This window comes from Limulus polyphemus, unplaced genomic scaffold, assembly GCF_000517525.1.
Source record: "Limulus polyphemus unplaced genomic scaffold, Limulus_polyphemus-2.1.2 Scaffold1035, whole genome shotgun sequence".
Classification (NCBI taxonomy): Eukaryota; Metazoa; Arthropoda; class Merostomata; order Xiphosura; family Limulidae; genus Limulus; species Limulus polyphemus.
The window spans coordinates 90,977-96,486 of NW_013666645.1; positions in this window are offsets into that span (position 1 = coordinate 90,977).

The following is a 5,510-nucleotide window of genomic DNA, read 5'->3' on the forward strand; positions in this document are numbered from 1 at the left end:
CAAGTTTTTATCAATGTATTATACAAATAATGCATTGAGAAATTAGAAGAAAATATTTGCAATTAAAAATATTGGAGAAGTAATTAGATCATATTAATTAAAATGATCTATTTATGCAGATAGAAATATAGGGAGTTGTGAATGTTTAATGTTAAATATTTTATAGTTGGTTGACATAATTCATTGTAATTTGTATTTTATTATAATAAGTTTAAGTAATTGCTTAATTCTTGCTTAATAATACAAGAATACCAGAAAACATATGTTGACTCATTCAACATTATGTTGCTACATGTTATTTTTAGTTGATGAATATCAATATTTTTTATGGCCAAATGGAATTGTGGTTCTTAAATGAATTAGACAATCTATGTTCAAGGACTTTAAAATTTCTTATTGGAGAGATGTTTTAACCTTTTATGGTTGTTATCAATCTTAATAAAATATAATATTAGAAACATTATAATAAAGAATAGTAGAAATCTTTGTATTTTATGTGTATTATGTAATTCCATCAACAACAGCTGTGGCTTAATATTTGGGAAATATTCAACATTTACAGATTGTAATAACTATTATTCGTGGCTTTAAGTAATTATATAACTAACACCTGGTGCTTATGTTATATCTGGTGTACATGAGGCTTTTGTTTTGTATGTGTTTCAGTTTTGTAATAAGTTGTAGTAGAGTTGATACAAGTATTAAATGCTGAAGGAAATAGAAGGCTTCTGACAATTTCTTTGTCTATTATTAAACTTATATACAGTAATAGAAATAATTATGGAAACACACAAGTGATACATGTACAGGAGTTGCAAGCAACAAGTAATGGTAGAAAACATTATCAGAGAGTACAAAAGATATGCAAATAAGTTATATATTGCACTAGTATTTTGTGTGCAAGTCCTTTGATTTACACAGAGCATTACATCTTATTTTCATGCTCCCATGGGTTGGATATGGCCTAGTGATTAGTGTGTTGGACTGTGGATCCAAGGGCCTATGATTTGCATCCCGTTACCAAAAAAACAAAACAAAAATTACAATCTGCACTTTAGAGCCGTGGGTGTGCCATAAAAGTGATTCAACTTTCAATTAGAGTACCAGAAGTGGTGGTGGATGTGTTGACTAGCTGCATTCCCTCTACAGAATCAGTTTAAAATTGCAGATGGCTAGCACAAATAGTTTTGAGGGAATCTCTGAAATAATCAGTTATATTTTCATAGTTTATCAATGTACGACTGTGAAATATTGTTCCAAATGTCCTGTATTACATCCCAAAATTCAGTAAAATTTCTTGGTTGTATTTTGACCTTTGCAGATATTGCATAAGCCCATACGTGCCCAGGAGAGTTTAAACCAGAACTTTGTGCAAAAGATGTGTTAGTGTCCTTTTGGCCCATTTTTACCATCAAGATTAATTTCCCCACATTTGCTGTATGTTTGGAATCATTGTCTTATGTGAATATGAATCCCCAAACATTTAGTGATGTTCCTGAGGGTTTTTGTTGTTGGAGTTACTGGTGCAAAACTTCCTGTGCTATCTCCACCAAAAAAAGACAAAATGAGAACAAGCCAAAAAGAAAAATGGTATATAAAAGGACAACAACAAAAGAAACGGGTAAAATTGGTTGGACTTAGCACAGAAGGTAATATTTTTCTACTTAACTAATCAAAAGGTGTTGATGAAATAACAAATGCCATTGTTGTATCAAATGAAAAAATTATAAAGGCCAATGGCTCATACAAAATGAAACACATTATCAAGAAGTATAGTGCTATTGTCTCCAATGAGACAGTTCAGTGTCAAAGAAACACCATGAGATAAAATACGTCTAAGTTACTGCTACTGCTCAAGGTTATAATGATGGCAGAAAAGTAAAATATGAGCAATTGTGAGTTGAGTGTCACACTTTTCTTACATTAAGAGATCACAACCCTGTAGCAAAAACTGATGGGTGAGGAAGCTTTGGCTAATAAACTAAGCCTCATCAAAAAACATCCTCTCTATGAACTATTTGCAAAATAGAAAGCCAGTTGGTGATGATAGCTTGACCTGGAATAGTTTATTCAACTGGTATTTATCCCACTTTGCTTGCCAACAAGTGTGAAGCTTCATCCTGATGGTAGGCTGAAAGTCCATTTAAGGAATGGGCAATGGTTCAACAATATCCATAGAAGCAGATTTATCTGTTGTGTAAGCAAGCTCATTCCCAGCTATAAATCGGATGGATAGAGTTGTTGAAAAATAGGCCAGTAACTTATGAATGTCCAATAAAACTGAATGAGAAGACACATTAAATAATTCCAGGGCTTTCAATAGGCTAAGAAAGTTAGAATACATTGTACAGAGGTATATTATTTAGGCTCGAGGTGATCCAAAGTAAGTGAAATTGCCTAGAACACGTCAGTGAACACAAAAACTATAGAGGGGAGTTTGTGACCAATAACAGAGTCAATAGCAAACCATGACTGAACTTACATAGTCCCCAAACTTGGAGCTACCAGTGAAAATGGGAATAGAGGATTGGCTTGAACGATGTTAAAAACAAAAGTCTATACTGTCAGTCAGGAATAACAGATTTTTTGAGGCAACCGAGGAAAAGGATCATTAGCAGGTATAGAGATAAACCAAGGAAGGATAGGTTGATTATCAGACTCAGCAATGAAATACTGAGAGAATGTCATTATGGATCAGTCAGGGTGTCATGAGTTTTGTGTAAACCAGAACTATCCAATTTCAAATCAGTAAGGTGCCAAATTGCAACTTAGCAATACTCTCGTAGGCCAGGTTGCTATCTAACAATCTATAATTCTCTTTAACTACTATTTCTGTCAATTTTTTTATATATATAAACTTTCGATTGTTTTATCATTTTCATTAGATTTTCAATCCCATTTCTATCACTGTCATCATCTTGAAGTTCTGAGTGGATTGTGTTTCATTTTTAAATAATCCCAGTTCATACACCAGTATTGTGACATTTTCTATTGGTTCCTGACAAGTTCTTGATTGTATGTACAATCCACGTAATGATAAAAAACAAAAGTAAAAATGTATTATTTCTTTAACTATAAGTTTTACAACTTAGTTTTCCTAATACTTAATTATAGGCCTTAGTTCACAGTAGATTATAATACTGTTGCGTATCTGCCTGTTTGTTAATTTCCCGTAGAAATTCTTTCCAAGAAACTTCAGCGATACAAGTCCTTTCTTAATTAAGACTAGTTTATTCTTTCTCGATAGAACTTTGTAATAGACAGAATTTCCACAGTCACTTTAAACTTAATAACCTTATAACACACGCTATAAATCACAGCAATTCACACACTTTACTTACGGTGCCTACTGCTCGCTTGACTAAATTATCAATTATTTCTCTTCAATCTATCTCCGGCTATATACTAAAAAAGAGGGTGTTTAGCAAATGCTGGGACATTCGTGAGGTTGCCTGATCCTTCTAGAAACTCCAGCAGCTTCGGCTATTAGTGATTTCTTCTTCAGGTTTGGTATGTCATACAAACTGCATTCAGATCAAGGCCGTAACTTTGAATCAGCTGTGTTCCATGAATGTTGGAAGCTGTTTGGCATACATAAGACCAGAACAATGCCACTTCACCCACAGTCTGATGGTATGGTAGAAAAGTACAATTGGACACTGGGACAGGAATTGGCAAAGTTTTGTAATAGCCACCAAGATAACTGGGATGTCTTACTCCCTCCATTGTTGATGGCCTACAGAACAGCAGAGCATGAAGCCACTGTATACACCCCAGCAAAGCTGATGTTTGGTCGGGAACTTCGGTTGCCAGTGGATTTGATAACAGAATGCCCACCTTACGAAGAGTTGCCTGAAAATGTGTCAGAGTTCGTGAAAGTGTTATCTGAAAGGATGGATGATATTCATCATCAAGTGCATTCAAACTTGAAAACGTCTGCTGATTCCATGAAGCTATGTTATGGTAAGAGATCTACTGAAGTCAGCTTTGTACCAGGAGACAGGGTATGATTGGAAGACCAAAGGGAAGTCTCCTAAGTTGTCTTCTCCATGAGAAGGCCCATATGACATAGTGGATCGTCTCTCACACGTGACTTTCCGAATAAAATGTGGTCGGCGAGGTATCCAAAGGTGGCGCATGCCAACAGGCTTTGGCGTTATCACGGTCCAAGACATTTCAGTTGGAACGAAATAAACAACAGAACAAATGACGCTGATGAAGACGAGTCTCCTGAAAAAGCCACTGTCGAAGAAGAAACTCTACCCGTTTTGTGAAGGGAAACAGTGAAGCCCTTAATGAAGTTACTACCACTGATGTGCCTGTTACCGATAATAGGACATTTTCTGATGGAGCAGATGAACCCCATGTGAAGCAGAATCCAATGAGACGGAGACCAGTACGGAAGAAGATACGTCCCGTAAAATTAAGAGACTTTGTTGAATTTTAACGTTGTGTTTGTAAATTCTGTACATTTAATTAAGTTATTGTTAATTATCTATTGGTTTAATGTATTGTTCGAGAAGAACAATACTAAGGAAGGGACAGTGTTATGACAGTGGAAGTCACGCAATGCTGGGATCATGCACCAAACTCGTGCTGGAAACAGGTACATTTGTATGGTGATGGATTATTTCACCAAGTGGCCTGAGGCATATGCAATACCAAATCAGGAAGCTACAACTGTACCAAAGGACCAGATCTTGCCTCATACCTATCCAGTAAAATCTCTGCCGTAGGTGACTCAATGTCTTTTTAACTCCGAGATGTCATCCTGTTACAGTATCATGGGATTAACGCAGCACAGCTTCCCGAAACTTTCTCGGTATAACTGTTTGCCAGGTTGTCTCTTTCCCATCTGCAGTCTCCCATCTCTGGACAAGAATACCATCTTCAAGCTTCAATCGGTCCCATTGTGCCCAATAGTTCTTTGTCACAGGGCTTAGACTAGACTTCCTCGGTAGTAAGTAGTCCAACCCTAATATGCATTAGTCTTCAATGTCAGCCAAGTATACTTTGTGTCCGTCCTTCATGCCCATGAGATCAATAGTTACCCATACTGGTCCCCACAACTTTGCAGAATGTCCTGTCACACCACAGTGCTTCTGTATGGCTTCTTGTACTGCTTTGTGATCCAGCATCTTGATACTCACAAGGGTTTGCTGAGTTGCAGAATCTATGACAAAGTTGCACCTCTGGCCATCTATGTGTGCTTGGCATTTTACACTTAGCTGTTGGGACTTTCACAACTGGGGTTGGTAGGCGTCTATCAACACGAACCACTACTGGTTTCCTTAAGGCTGACTTATTGATAATATTCTTCTTACACTGGCTCCTCATGTGTCCTTGCTCTCCACAGTTCCAACAACCTTTCTGGGTAGCAGCCTTTCCTGCCGTGGCATCTTCCCTGTGTTGAAGTTGCCAGCATTGATCTTTCTTGTGCCCAGGTTTGTTACAGTGCCAGCAAAGTCCCTCAAATTTCTCTGAAAGCTGCCCTTTTGAATCCAGATGAC